The following is a 17,032-nucleotide window of genomic DNA, read 5'->3' on the forward strand; positions in this document are numbered from 1 at the left end:
AAAGATAAGTCACTGTAATCTTGCTACAGAAACATACCTGTAAATCTTCAGGAAGAAGTTCCCAACCCACATTTTGACACTCTTGAGGGATGGATTTTGTTGACATATCCTGTCAACAGCAATAGGGGTATATATGGCCAAAGCAGTACTTAACCTGGAAAATAGTTGTTTTCCTTTCTCTTGCCTTCAAACTTCATTCCTTCTTTGAGTATAATTTATAGATACACTGAATTCTTCTGGAACCTGTGATTCTGATAACTGAGTCCTCAATAGTATTCTTTCAAATATGGTTTTAAAACATTCTACCTGTTAAAGTCATTGTATAATGAAAGGCAAGGTACTTCTCTGTAACTCTGTGTTGGTTTGAGTAATATATATCGCCCTAGGCGCAGGCATCTGAGTACTAGGTCCCCGTTTGGTAGTACTGTTTAGGTAGGTTTAGAAGGTGCCGTCTTGCTGAAGGATGTATGTCAGTGGGACAAAGGCTTTGAACTTCTCAAATGCCATTCACAGTTCATTCTCTCTGCCTCCTGCTTGAGTTTCAGATTTGAACTCACAGCTGTCGACTTCTAGCTAAGCTGCGCTGTCTGCCGCCTCCCACCATGCTTCCCCACCATTATGGACCTTCTGAAACCATAACCCCAAACAAACTTTTTCTTCTATAAGTTGCCTTGGTCATGGGGTTTTATCACAGAAACAGAAAGGAAATGGATTTCCTGTCTCTGTTTCTCCCTGGCGATGTTTGTTTGATATTAGTGGCACTGCCTTTTTGGCCTAACCCTCTAAGAACTGCCAGGGAGACCTTGAAAATGGCCAGAGTTCATGGGGATTACAAACATTTCTACTATTGTAACACACAGACACTGACCAGCAAGAACACCTAACTCTCCATTTCCTATGAGGCTCCTTCTTCCTAGGTATAAAACAACAAACTTGACAAGCAAAAATCTCACCAGAATCTAAGAAAACAGTAGATCATATTGACCATAAAACCAATCATCATAAAACCAACAGATCATAAAAGCAACATCAAATCACAGAACATATTTGTCACTTAGTGTTTGGAAACCCCAGTGTTTATACTTCAGTGTATGTGTATGTGTATGTATATATGTATATGTATATAACACATGTATATATGTGTACCTATATGTGCAGATATGTGTATACATACATACATTTGTATAGATAAACATATATACACATACACAATATAATATATTTATATTTTTATTTTATGTATGTACATGTACACACATATATTTATACATGAACATATATATTATTATAATGATTATGTGCTTGAGATTACCATAGTGTAAGAATTTAATAAAATACTTGTGAAGTCACTCTCCAAAGGTTCACCGTTGTCAACCATAAGGTAGTTGTTTTTTTATTATTTCTGTTTTTGTTTTGTGTATTCTTACTTTGTTCAATATTTGTTACTCACCCAGGACCAAATCAATATATTTTCCTCTCTCCATAGCTGGATGTTTCTAGTTTTCTTACTGTTTCTGTGATAAAACACTGATGCCTTATAATTTAATCTTCAATTATTTTTTGTTTAAACTTTTAAATTGGAATATAAATGCTCTAAGGAAAGGACTGTATCTTTTACTTTGCTGTGAGGTTGAATGATCTGAAGAAGTCACTTACTGACCATCTCTAAAGTACAAAGTGCAGCCCACTCTGCCAATCAGACATTGAGAGTTGCTGAGTTCCTGACACCATAAAAATGCTATCAGACCTTCACAACTTGGTCTGTACTTTCTAAAAGGCTCATATTTAAAAATAACAAAAGTACTCAGTGTGTCACAAGTTTGCATTTGGGCATGTCTCTGAGTAAGGCAAATATCTCTTCGAGGAGGAAGTTTAAACTCTGGTAGAAATGTTCATGTGCAATAAACACAAAGCAATAAAGAGATCACAATTCAGTGCAAGTCTGCAGGGAGCCTGAGGATTATGTCTTATAATGTTACATTTCAGAATACTGTTAATGAGGATCTGTAGGAATTGAGTTATAATGCCCCTTTTAGAAAGATTTATAACATGACATGAATTCCCCATCCAAGGGAGCCTCCTGTTAGTATCCAATTTAAAGCATTACAAAATGACATTATTGTATAACATCTGTTATCAGCTGGTGATTCTGTGGTAAGATTGTGATGAGCAAGTTATTCAGTAGAAGTCAAGAGACCCCTGTGCCACCATTATTCTCACATTACTTTCTCTCAAAAAAATTGGCTCCAAAGTCGGAGGATGTAGTTGGTGGAGAGCACGGGATGTCACCTCAGTCCATTCTAAGAGTTCAACCAGGACCTGATCTGTTTCTCCCCAAATGATTGTCTAATTTTTCCAACAACTATACTTAACAGTTTCTGAACAAATTTCTGGATATTCAAAGAGGAGCTATTTGGAATTTTGATTCTTATTTGAATAAACTATTGTTTCCTTGACTCTAAAGTATCTAGTAATGAGAGGTTTATATCCAAAATGATGATCTGCCTAAAGATAAGATACATAGATGTAATATGTAGACAAAGATAATAAATCAAGGCCATCATGCAACTCTTTGCCAAAACTCCTATACCTGTAATTAGTATGACATTATTTTTCATATATAGTTACATGTCTGAAAGAATCTACTCAAACAAAATTCATTATCAGAAATTTCCAATTTGAAGCTAGGTATTGTGACACAGCTCATCATTTTGGAGGCTGGAGTAAGGGGCTTCCCTTTTTTTTCTTTTTTTTTCTTTGATGTACTTTTTATTTACATTTAAAAATGATTTCCCCTTTCCCCTGCCCCCCCACTCCCTGAAAGTCACATAAGCCGCCTTCCCTCCCCCTGTTCTCCCATCCACCCCTTCCCACTTCCCTGTTCTGGTTTTGCCCTATACTGCTACACTGAGTCTTTCCAGAAGGGGCCACTCCTCCGTTCTTCTTGTACCTCATTTGATGTGTGGATTATTAGGTTTTGGGTAGTCTAGTTTTATAGGCTAACATCCACTTATTAGTGAGTGCATACCATGATTGATCTTTTGAGACTGGGTTACCTCACTTAGTATGATGTTCTCCAGCTCCATCCATTTGCCTAAGAATTTCATGAATTCATTGTTTCTAATGGCTGAATAGTACTCCATTGTGAATATATACCACATTTTTTGCATCCATTCTTCTGTTGAGGGATACCTAGGTTCTTTCCAGCTTCTGGCTATTATAAATAGGGCTGCTATGAACATAGTGCAGCATGTATCCTTATTATATGCTGGGGAATCCTCTGGGTATATGCCCAGGAGTGGTATAGCAGGATCTTCTGGAAGTGAGGTGCCCAGTTTTCTGAGGAACCGCCAGACTGATTTCCAGAGTGGTTGTAACAATTTGCAACCCTACCAACAGTGGAGGAGTGTTCCTCTTTCTCCACATCTTGGCCAACACCTGCTGTCTCCTGAATTTTTAAGCTTAGCCATTCTGACTGGTGTAAGGTGAAATCTCAAGGTTGTTTTGATTTGCATTTCCCTAATGACTAATGAAGCTGAGCATTTTTAAGATGTTTCTCAGCATTTGAAGTTTTTCCTGTGAAAATTCTTTGTTTAGCTCTGTACCCCATTTTTAATAGGGTTATTTGGTTTTCTGGGGTCTAATTTCTTTAGTTCTTTGTATATATTGGATATTAGCCCTCTATCTGATGTAAGATTGGTGAAGATCTTTTCCCAATTTGTTGGTTGCCAATTTGTCCTTTTGATGGTGTCCTTTGCCTTACAAAAACTTTGTAATTTTATGAGGTCCCATTTGTCAATTCTTGATCTTAGAGCATACGCTATTGGTGTTCTGTTCAGGAACTTTCCCCATGTACCGATGTCCTCCAGGGTCTTCCCCAATTTCTTTTCTATTAGCTTCAGAGTGTCTGGCTTTATGTGGAGGTCCTTGATCCATTTGGAGTTGAGCTTAGTACAAGGAGACAAGGATGGATCAATTCACATTCTTCTGCATGCTGACCTCCAGTTGAACCAGTGCCATTTGTTGAAAAGGCTTTCTTTTTTCCATTGGATGTTTTCAGCCGAGTAAGGGGCTTCTCAAACTTGAAGCTAGCCCATACTACACGGTACACCCAAAGCCACCTTGGGCTGTAAAAGTAAGATGCTATTTCAAAAGGCACATGAAACAAATATTACCCAGTTCGCATCCCACACATAGTCCCACAGCAAACACTCTTGAACATCAGAAACTGAAAATAGGAGAGTCACTCAAATGTGCATAGATCTTTACAAGAACCTGGACATGTAAACAACACTCACTAACCTTTATGACATATGTTTTGGCAAGATTTGTTTGGCCAATACAAGGTTTTTTTTGGAAATACATGCTAAGGATACACTCTGTTTGTTTGTTTGTTGTTGTTTGGTGTTTTTTGTTTTGTTTTCTCTTCAGAATGAAAAATATAAGCAAATATTTAAGTATCATACAAAGGCATTACACTCTCTTTTCCTAATGAGAGTTGAGACCTTCCAAAGGATAGAAGAGCTTTTCACAACACTTGTACTTTGTCAAAGGCAGAAGGAATCAGGCTGTAGAGATGAATCATCAGGCAAAGCTCTTTCCAGACAAGCCTGGTGATCCAAGTTGCATTTCCTGAAGCCACATTAAGGTAAAAGGCGAAAATAATTACCTCCACAGAGTTGTCCTCTGATCTTTACTTGCTCACTACAAAAATCCCTGCCCAACTAGTAAATAAACGAAATGTGGTCTTTAAAAAGTTGAAGATGTTGACACATAACAGACATGGAATATGTGATAATTTATTAGAGCAATAATAATTATTTATTATATATAGCATTTTATATTATTAGAAGTGATAATATCATTTTCTCACACCATTCAAGAATTTTGTAAGAATGGAAGCAATAAAAAGTTCCTACTTCTGCCCTTCACCTTTACACCCCAGTGTGTCAGTTATGGAGGCCAGAGGCCAAATTACTGGCCAACAGACACTGCTTTATATTCAGGGCCAAATCTGCAGGACATAGACGAATCCCTGGGACCTATATCAGACATCCAACCCATAACTTCTGAGCAACTTGCTAGGTTTCCCCTTCATCTTCCCATCAGTGCTGTTCACGTTGTTATTATCTCAAACTCTGAGGTAAAGGCAGGGCAGGGATCTAAGAGAGGAAGGTTGGTAGAGGATCAGTACCTGGATAGAGGAGGCCTCGTGGATAGGGGCCACATAATCGGGCTTGCACTTGGGTATGCCCTTTTTTTAGCTCTGACTCAATCATCTGTAAAAGCATTAAAGATTAATGCACTAATGCACTATTAGGACCTGACTGTTCATTATGGTAAATGATGCTTTGTTTGAAATTTGTAAATAAAAAATAATTTCTTCAAACTTCACCGAGGTTTCCATCTAAATCAATAAGACCTTGGGATCATTCAGAGTGGCAGAAGATTCAGATAGAAAAACATTTTAAATGCAAATCAATACAGGAATCCCATAAAAAGGCTGAAGCAGTGTCAGTTTTTTTTTTAAACTTAAGTTCTTATTTTATTTTCTGAACAAAAATTCAGCAAAGCACTGTGTCTTCAATCACTTCAAAGGGTCATTCATCTCCAGATTAGACAAATATCACATTCTGAGATAAGATGATATTGGCAGTTTTATAAATCAGCCTTGTTTTGCTCAATCATTTCAGAAAATGTAGGGTTTGATTCTCTCTAGTCTTCATAGGGAGAGGTAAATTGCTCCAGAATAAAAAAAAGTATTATACACAATGCTATTTAAACTTGCCTAGAATATGTGTGCAAATATTAGAAATATATATATATATATTTACCCATTATTTTGAAATAGATCAGAATACATAAGAAAAAGTCAAACCTGAATTATCATAGATTGTCTAAGGTCTTCCCTTTTATTATTTGGTGTTCCAGCCACTGGATAAAGGACTATTTCCCTACAAATAATGCAGCACATGTGTCTATTGGTCTTGTGGGAATAATGCTAAAGATATAACAAAATGGCCTTAGAGTACTAACAACAAATAAATACACAAGCTTAACCCTGACCTATATAGGCCATACTTTATACATTGCTTGAATCAAGAATTTTACTTTTCAAAACAACACTATATTCTTATAGGAGTCTTTATAGGGAAAATACATATCTTCTAGACAAAAAATTGTATTAAAATAGTTATTAATTTTTTTATATTTCTTTATTGCATTTTAAGAGTATTTTGCCTGTGTGTGCATGTACCTGTGAGTGTGTGTGTGCATGTGTGTGTGTGTGTGTGTGCCACATGTGTTTCTTGTGCCCATGGAGGTCAGAAGAGAGCATCAGATTCCCTGGAACTGGAGCTATGAATGGTCATAATCCTCAATGTTGTTGATGTTAGGAACTGAACCAGGGTCCTTTACAAGAACAATAAATGCTCTTAACTGCAGAGTCATCTTTCCAGCCCCTAGTTGTTGTTAAGTCCATTGAATACGAAAATTCTGGAAACATGTAAGTTGTTAATAACCTAATATTTGAGGTTAGGGGTTGGGGATGGAAGATAGAATGCTTAAATGTTATGATAAATTGTAGATACTCTCCCCTGAATTAAAATTTTCACTGCCATTAGTAAAATAAGATAGAATTCCAGGAAAATGTGGAATATTCTCGAACATATGAGCCAATTATAAGTAGGACAAAGAATATAAATTAGGAGGTGTATCATCTTTATGAAGAAAGAATTTGCTGATTTCAACAAATTTAATACTCTGAATTGAAGGTCAAGGGTCACTTTCCCCATATATAGTAACTCAATAAATGCTGGTTTAAGAATAAAAAATGAATTTGTAAATTTTTAGCAATTTACAAATTATGACCTAGAAAACATAAATATTTTTGTGCCATCACACCTTCAGAACCTAAGTCCCCTATTATAGTATAAATTTGGGGGGTTCTTTGCTCCTTGTTCCCAAATAACTGAACAAGGATTCTATGCTTACTCTAGCCCATTTTAGCTTCAAAATAATTGATTCAGATACCTGACAGATTTATTACAAAACTGGTAGCATTATAACTGGGCAGAGATTCATCTATTCTAACCTAATTTAGTCAACTAGGCTGCCTATCATCCAACCACATGGTCCTCTTCCTTGAACCTGAGCCTTGCCTTGACTCTCTGTTCCATGTGTGTCTCCATGGAGACTCCCTTAGTGACCGCTTGCTCATGGCAATGCCCCACGGTCCATGACCTGCCTCGTAGTGACCTCTTTCTTCTCCTGGTCCTGCCATGACATCTCTCCACATCTTCTTCTCTTCTTCTCTCCTCCCTGGTCTCTCTCTTTGGGATTCCCTGGAAGGGGTCAGAAGCCTATCTCTTCTGCCCAGCTAATTGACTGATCAGCTCGTTATTAACCAATCAGAAGTGATGGAAAACAAATCTCACATAATTATAAGACAGGAGATACTTGATCATGGTTAACATCCGCACTGTAACCAGATGTCTGGGCATAGAAATTAGCATCTGAATACACAGAAAACAACACTATCTCCCAGTACCCTCACCCCCTTTTTAGTCCAATAAAAGGCTCTTTCTCTTATATTAATAAACTATAAACAATCATATTAATTTTGAAAACAATTAGGTAAGAATTACATTCATAATGTCCAATCCATTAATATTTAGCAGCCTTGGATAAAGTCCTCTATTATCTATCCTATCTTTGTTGAGTTCAGAGTTCTGTACTTAAATCATATTTTATTCCAGGTTAAATTTATAAATCTAAGAACATCCTCATAGAACTTTAAACATTTTCCTAAATCCTAAACAAATTAAGCTTAATTGTGAGACTATAACTATCTAGTCTTCAATATCACCAAAGACCTGAGAAGGAAATATCACCTAAATATGCAGAAAGTACAGGCAAGCAGCTTCCAAAACTATAGAAATGACAGAGACAGCTGACTGCCTAGAGAGTCACCCAAAATTTCTCTGAGTCACTAGAGAGTTATCTTTATCCTTCTGGCCCAAATCATTTGGCAGATTTTTCTGTGACGCAGTAATTGTGAGTCTCGATATCCTTAGCACAAATTCCATGAATAGCCAGTTCAGGTCCTAACTCATCTCTGCAGAAATAAGAGGAAAGTAAGAAGAAAGAAGAACCTAGAGGTTCTTAAGTCAGAGAGGAGGGCTGTCAAACCCCAAGTCACAGGTCCAAAGGATCAGATCCAAGCCCAAATCCACCACAAGTGAGGACTAAGTCTAGGCCGGAAACAGTTGGGAATAGAGGTGACTTCATTTCTGCAAGGTGGCAATACTTGCCAAGGAGCCAGGTTACCAAGTAAAAAAAGCAAATAAACTCAGGGATGTCTACATATTAACCAGGTTCCAAAGTAAACCAACAGTACTGCAGCATGCATACAGTCCATGTTGAGTGGAACAGGAGCAAGAACAGAGACCAGAGCAACCGGCAGAATATGGGGCGTGGCTGAGAAGAGATTTAATATCAACCTGCTGCTCAGCAGGGACTGCAGGCATCTCAGGAGCTAAACCTTATTACCAATAAAGACTTGGCCACAGACACATATCCATTTAGTGCCTACTAGTTCCAGAGCTGGCAAGCCCTATCAGACAGGGGGAAGTAAGGTGAGGTCAGGACAGGCACAGACCAGGATTCTTCATCCAGAGCTATTCCTCCAAAGTCACATGATATTGAACTTTTTCATATCCCCCAAACTGGAATAGTTGAAGGTTTGGTTATCTTAAGGCCAGGTAACAGTGGACCAGACAAGCAGACAGTAAAAGGTTGTAAAAGTAAAAGTAAAAACTTAGTTGTATTGTAAAAGCCAACAACAACAAATGGGCAAAATGATGGACATGGAAGAAAGAATGGGTGTGAAACAACAAAAAATGTTTAATTCAATAGATAGATGGGTGGATAGATAGAGAGAGAGACAGAGAGAAAGATAGATATGTATGATATAACATGTTTAAATTCAACATATATCAAAACTGGCAAAGGATTTTTAACTTTTATTATAATTCCTTATGCATGACTGTATGGGCATGTCTATGCATGTGGGCATGTACATGCCACAATAGGAGTATGAAGATAAATGATAACTTGGGGCAATCATGTGGGTCCTGGTGATTGAACTCAAGTCATCAAGTCATCTACTGAGCTATCTTGCTGGCCCAGGAAAGTGTCTTTTAATAGCATCATAGGCAGAAAGTAGTACTGTCCTCACATATTTATAACAAGTGTTTAAGTTGTCGACTCCAACTTGGCTCTGAATACAAAAGCTTAAACGCTACTCATATTCATAATAATACTTCTAAGTATCTATGATAACCTGAGAATTTGAAACCACCATCTTTCACCATTAATCCTAAAATATGTTAGCATGCATATGTGTGTGTGTGTATGTGTGTGTGTGTAAATTATAGTATAGTATAGTATATATCCCAAGGAATATTAAATAATCATAGCCATTGTGATTGAAATATTTAATAATATGTTAAGTTCCAGATGCTCTGTGTCACTTCATTCCAGCCCCAGGTCACTTCCTCCTTCATCTGAAGAGCTGAGCCACCGCTATGTATAAACCTGGCTTCTGTGGAAATGCTCAGCCCCCATATTTCCATACTCTGAAAGATTAATTTGATGTGTCGTAATTTGGCTTCCATGCTGAAAATGCTCTCTCTCATCTTTATTCAGTTTTTAGAACCTTGTTTACTCTTCACACAATTCTAGGCATATGTTGACTTAAACAGTTTCTCTCCAAAATTACATGTCCAACCAATAATCCACTACCAAAAACGAATGTACATCCAATGACAGACAAGTTAACAGTCAGAAACTGTATAGCTAAAAGGACTGGAGGAACAGACACTGCTTAACTCAGACAACTGAAGACTAGGACCTACTGGTCCAAGACTTTGATTTTATATATATATATAAATTACCCGTATACATACATACATATATATATACATATACATATATAATTTACCCAAAAAACAAAACAAGATTCTTTAGATGTTATGCTTCTAAAATATTAACATTACACATGTAGGGCAGTTATGGGCTCTACTTAATCTTGAAGTTGCAGGTTTTACTGGAGGAAATGAGAAGGAAATTTGAAAATAGGCTTTATGAGTAACTAACTTGACTCATTTGATATCATGGAATATAATTACTGAATTGTTTTATTTTAATCTTTTTTGACGATTTGGTATAAAAGATAACATACATAATAGAAACATTTTTCATATTTCAGATACGTTTCTATCTGAGGCCAATATGAGCAAAGAGGAATCACAGGCTAGTCTACGCAGTAAGGGCTACTTGCAAGTCACTGCAAGTTACTTATTGTATCATGCAATAGATACTTGCCGAGAACTTACTCTTTAGCATACTCTACACTAGAGATGGGAATACAGCAGCAAAACAAGACCTTCAACTTTAACTTGAAGGATGACCATGACTGATTATTTTAAATGTTGGGAATTGGTTCTAATGTTTGAATTAATCTGGCCCCTCCCAAATCAGGAATCTGCCCGTCGAAATGCTGAAGTTCCTTGTCCCTAACTGGTTTTTCATTAATCAATAAAGAGCCCACAGCCAATGGCTGAGCAGGAAGACTGAGGCGGGACCTTTGGATATGGGTGGGCTAGGAACTGAAAGGAAGAAAGGAGATTCACCATGATTCAAAGGGAGAAGGATCAGGTTTAGCTCTGCAGAAGGAAAATCACCTGAAATGTAGGTGAGAAGGAATGCGCCCCAAAAGGGCTGCCCAAGAGCATCTTGGGTAGCAAGGACTAGGGAGCCGCCCAGAAGGAGCCAGGCAACAAAGATAACGAATTAGAGGGCATCAAGCCAACATTATAGGAGGGAAATGTATGTTAGGCGGGGGGAGGATTAGAACTGCCCAGACTTTGAGCTAGACAAGGCATTTTAAAATTAACTGGCACGTGTGTGTGCGTGTGTGTGTGTGCGTGTGTGTGCCATTCATTTGTGAATCCAGGAACCTTGTCGGCAGACGCATGTGTGCCCCCTGCCAGGAGCCAAAGTGGTGTAACCAACTACCACTACATTTAAACACACCTTAGACCTGGAAAGATAACACATCCTATTCACACTATAGACTATTCCAAGTACAACTGATCAAAAATTCTCGTTGTGCCTCAAGCCCCAAAAGCAAGCAGACGAATAGGTGGAAGAGTAGAAGGAGTAGAAGGGTAGGCCGGTGGACAGATGGAGACATTTGTCATTATTTGTGAACTCCTCCTTTCCGAATTCATCCACTCACTGACATCTTTTGTAAGTCCCAAATCAACACTTGCGGCGCTTTAACAGTTATTCATGGCTGTGCACAGAGCAGAGAAGAATGTGAGTCATCGACCGTGCAGGTCCTCAGCTGGGTTCAATCGAGGTGATGCTCCACTTTCGTTCTTTTACCTTTCGTATTATAAATAAGTGTCCTTTGCAGCTCTTTGGTGGCACATTTTATGGCTTTATTGTTGATTGCATGCTTTAAATGACCCCGGAGGGTAGTACTGAGATGTTGTCTGGCATTTCCAAGAGTAAGGAAGGCTCTTATATGTCTTTTGGAAAAAAAAATTATGTGTGTTATAAAAGCTTTGTGCAGATGTGAGTTATGATGTTATTGGCTATGGATTTAGTGTTAATGAACCAACATTATATTTTAAATGCTTCTCTAAACAGAAGCTCACAGGAAACTGTATTGCTCAGACGATGAAAATATCACCAGTGTGTTTTGCATGAAACTGAGTTTTGCTACTAAGTTAACTGATTAGTTAGTTAAACTACTAGTAGGCTAGTAGTTAACTAAAAGTTGAACTACTTTTCTCAGTACCTACCACAGGTCCAGAGAGAAGATCATCCTTGGAGAACCCTGCATTAACCTGTTGGAAGCTAGAAGTCAAACTGTGTAGCTGTGGCTCAGGCTCCAGCTACACAACATATGAAAGGGAACTTAGACCAGGGGACAGAAAAGGCAACTTCCTTACTGAATCCAGGGTGATGTCCTAATAGTAGTTCCCAGGGACAATGTAGTTTGGTGGATTTAAAACAAAGAGGGAAGGATCTCAGGTTACACTGTGACTAAGACTTAGTCACTTAGTTCTAGCAAATACATGAATGGCCACATAAAGGAAGTGATAGGAAATTGAGAGCCCAGTTTGTAGTATGACATATATTTCTTTAAGATTTTATCTGGGCCTAACTGCTTGAGCCTTGTGGGTGTGGTGTGGAATTAGAAATGATGTCAAAGGCACCTGGGCCCCACTCTTGCAATGACAAAGTTAAACATGTAGTTAAATATGGCTGCTAAGGCAGTGTATAGTTATAAGCATTCTCTCCCTTGGGGCTCACAGGATCATAATTCTGTATGTGCTCTGACAGTAATGTCTCCATATTCACCAGGCCATCCTTCCTTGCAACTTTACAGGATGCAGTTGCCATTGAAAATGAGAAGTATCTCTAGATACATGGGTTCAAGAAGTGTAGGAGATTTCCCGTTCAGTAGAGTTAACACCACACGGTTTTTACTTTGTGGCAGAATGTCTTCCATCCGGACAAAATCAGTTTTACCTTGAATTGCTCGGGATGATGCTTCACTTCCTGAGAGAGCATTGGGAAAAACTAGGCTGACTTAGAGATCCCTGTGTGCTAGCTGTTGGCCTTTCCTGTTAGCCACTGTCAGAAAGGAATATTTTCCCAGGCTTGTATTTGATTTCAACACTCAATTATTTTCTTCAGCCTCACCCACATGCTAGTACATGTCCAATAAAGTGTTGGATTTTTTTTTCCTTTTTAGCTGTAAACACAGTATGAATCCAACTCCCACATAAACAGTATCTGCTGCAGAATCATTGTAGCACCCACATATTTGTTTAATGAAACAAGGCCCAAATGGAAGAGTTACAATCTCATTTAAAGTTTAGCTGCCTGGGGACAATTCTGATAGTGTTCAGAGGTGGATAATTGTGGGAAGCAGAAGAAATGAAAGATAAATATTGGCAGTGGCTGAAAGAAAACGAAAAGGCAAGTATTCAGGTCCATGGGCAACACTAGTAAGTGGCTGGATGTAAACCACTGGAGAGTTCGTGAGCATTTGATGTCTAGGTGTAAATTCTCAAGTGCCTGGAGCCTTCTGACTTCCACCAGCACAATTAGGAGACAAAGTAAGCAGGATGTTATTACAAAGTAGTCAGCAGTGGCTGTGCATCTATAAACACTAACTGGAAGTCTTACTGTCTTCAGAGAGTAAAGAAAGCTCTCAAAATGTTGCTCTCAGTAGCTAGATAAGGAATACCACAGGAGACAAACAAGGTAAGGAAGCTGCTCTGGGAGTCATCCAGCATCCCGAGGCGGGTGGAAACCACATTCCAGAAACGTTAATGAGACTCTTTGAGAATATTTTTTTTTAATTTTTAAATTAAATGACAACACACATGAGGAGATCAAAGGACAACATTAAGGAGTCCATTCTCAGGCCAGGTGGTGGTGGCACACGCCTTTAATCCCAGCACTTGGGAGGCAGAGGCAGGTGGATTTCCGAGTTCAAGGCCAGCCTGGTCTACAGAGTGAATTCCACGACAGCCAGGGCTACAGAGAGGAACCCTGTATTGGAAAAAAAACCAACCCCCCCCCCCAAAAAATGTGTCCATTCTCTTTTCCCACCAAGTGAACCCCAGGAATGGAACTCAGGTTGTCAGGTGCTGAGCCACCTCTCTAACAAAGCAGTTATAGGAACACAAAAGAACTATAGCAAAGAGATTCTTATTGAGCTTTGTTTGTTTCTTTTTCAAGATTAAAATAATCAGAAATTATGTATCAGTGCCTTGATGTTTTTGCTGCAGGATGACTTCCTTTAGCATTTTCTCCAACATATAAGAAATGTTTCAAGATACTTCTTTTCATTCAAAGGATCTAAAATACTCAAAGTTTCTTTGAGACAATCTAGCGATTTCTAGAAGCATCTGATAATCAGATTTAGCTCTGTCTAAAAATTAGCCACTTCTATTATTCTGGAGTCCATTGCATGAGATCTTTTGGGAGCAGCATGGTTGTGTGCCTCCCACTAAGGCCCTCTGAGTGTCTTCTCAGGCTCTCATGTCCAGTGACTAGGAACCGTGCCACAGAAAAGTCATCTTTGAAAGGAATAGGGAGCCAGAGGCTGGGCCTAAAGCTAGAAATGACTTTAAGGCAAATGACTAAGAGTTCAACTGAGATGTGAATGCTAGCAAGTCAGCTTCAGGGACATTGGCCACAGACACTGATGTCAAGTTGGCTGAACTATAGGCTCGGGGACTGAGCAAGCATGTTCTTGTCTGTTCCTGGAAACTGGGAATGTGGGGCACCCATCATCCCCGGCTGCCTTGTAACGAGAGCGCTGTCACATGGTCTGCTCTCTGCTCATCAGGTTGGTGAGCCTGGCTCACCACTCAGGACTTGGCTCAGACTGGCAGAGATATAGAATATCATTGCAGCGGCAGGTGGCATGGCTCTGGCAAGAAGATCCACTTCCTACGGGCATCAGTAAACAGAAGACCAGTGAAGACAACAGGGCTGGCAGGACCTGCATTGCAAGCTGAAGCCTTTGGAGATCGGTGGTGGCACTGTGAAGGCACAGTTCTGAAAATGGAGGAAAATAATGTGTACAGAAATTAATTAAAGTTAGACAATAGAACAAAGAAAAATAGATTTAGTTCCAAAAGTTCTCTAACTTAAAACTACAATATCTCTCAATCTAGTAGCATAGTATGAAAAGTGTTCCTTTGACCCATGAGCTAGATCCACATAATTTAATGTCACCCCCCACACAGCAGGTAAATAAATAAAGGTGTCAAGCAGTTGGTGGGGACAAAGTAGGAACCTAGATCCTCCTGGGTGAAGTGGGTGGAACAAGTGTGCACTAAAGTGACTCTTATTTTCCTCGAACTGACTCAAGCAGCACTGTCTCTTCTTCATGTCTTAAAGTGTTGTGACTTCTCCCTGTGTAGCAAGTCTCTTGTGTCCTGTCTTCCTTTTCACTCAGATCAAGTCTGATCTATCAGTAGAAAGTACACCTTACCAAATACCACATCTTTGCTTCTAGAAATCTCACCTTGCAAACGATAACCCTGCCCTGTGGCATTTCAGATTGACTCACTCTGAAAGCACTGTACCTTCCTACCTTGTCAGAGAGGCTACTCTAACACTCACCTGCATCTTTAAACATATTCCCAGGGATGGCGTTAAGTTCTGATTCTCTTCCTGCTTCCACTCCTCAAGTATTGGAGTTGCAGTATGTGGGGCCATGGGCAATGTTTGAGGGTCAGGTCTAGAACCTAGACTTTTGTGCATGGTGGCTGAGCACAAGTTGAGATGACTACCCAGCCCTTCTTCCTTTCTACCTAAAATCTATTCATCAGCAAAACGTTATATACTCACACAGTTTCAGATTGCATTGACATGTCATCAGTGAGCTTTCAACTTACATATCCAACCTGAGTCCTAGTTAGTTTCAGCTGTCAACTTGACACAGTGAGGGGTCAGTTGACAGACTCTCAGTTGAGGAATTGTCCAGATTGGGTTAGCCTGTGGTCATCTCCGTGGGGAATCATCTTGATTGTTGAGTGATGTGGGAAAGGGCTCAGGCTACTATGAGTGATTTCACCTTTGGGCAGGTGGTCCAGAGTAGTATTAGAAAGTGAGCCAACTGCTAGAAGGAGGAAGCAAGCCAGTAAGCAGCCATCCTCCACCGAGTATGCTTCGGCTCCTGTCTGAGTTCCTGTCTGGAGTTCCCAGGAAGTGTAAGTCAAATAAACCCTTTACTTCTCCTTGTTGCTTTTGGTCATAATGTTTATAACATCTACAGAAATCAAGCTAGAATATTTTGTATCCAAATGATTACTTAACAGTTCTCTAATTTCCCAAAATTAGTTCAACTATGTAATTTTTAGAATTAAATTTTGATTTCTCTCTCCAATTTTCTCCAAATCTAGCATTCCCCAATTCTGTAAATGGTGTTCTTTCCACCCAGAAAATTTCACAAACCCCAAATCTGGGCATTAAACTCATTTTAAACTTTCTCACTTATCTTCTTATCCAAGCAATCACTAAGTCCAGTCTATTTTACCAACAAAATATATCTGAGCTATAGCAGCTCTCTTAGTCTTTGGTTCTTTCCCTGGAGTTCAGGCTACCTATCATGACTTCATTTTCCATTAATACAGTCAGACTCCATTATCCATTCTTGCTTCTTCCTCCAGTAGATTTTTTTCCCACATCTGGAATGTTCTTTGCTATTTAAAAAATTAATTGTGTGAGTGTTTTATTTACAAACTTACAGCCTGTCCAGTGGTGGTGCATGCCTTTAATCCCAGCACTTGGGAGACAGAGACAGGTAGATTTCTGAGTTCCAGGCCAGTCTGCTCTACAGAGTGAGTTCCAGGGCTACCCAGAGGAACCCTGTCTTAACAAACAAACAAAAAAACAAACAAGCTTACAGTTGCTTTGTTGTATAAGTCTAGATTATCCAGAGAAGTATCTGCTATCTATCTATCTGTCTATCTATCTATCTATCTATCTATCTATCTATCTATCTATCTATCTATCTATCTGTGTTTATGTCTGTCTGTCTGTCTGTCTGTCTATCTGTCTACAATTCTAAAGTGTAGCACAGGTCTGGCATGATCACGTTCCCATCACTGCCCTTCCATAACACCCTATACTTCAACCACAGCTGCTTTTGCATCCCTTCCTTGCTGTGGTTCTTTTCCACACAGCCCTCACACTTGTTCTAGATCCTTCAAGCAATCACCCCTCCAGATCACTTCCTGACCCTCATGTTGTTTTAGTACCATTCTCGGGGAAGTCTTTCTGACTTCTAAAACTATTATCTGTCTTGATGCATTCACTTGACTTCAGAGAGGAAGTTACTGATTTCTAAAGGAAGAAGATAGAGCTATGTGCCTTCATAACACAGCAAACAATATGCAAACAAAAGGCATAGCTGGGATACCACAGTGTA

Source organism: Apodemus sylvaticus, chromosome 5 (assembly GCF_947179515.1).
Source record: "Apodemus sylvaticus chromosome 5, mApoSyl1.1, whole genome shotgun sequence".
Classification (NCBI taxonomy): Eukaryota; Metazoa; Chordata; class Mammalia; order Rodentia; family Muridae; genus Apodemus; species Apodemus sylvaticus.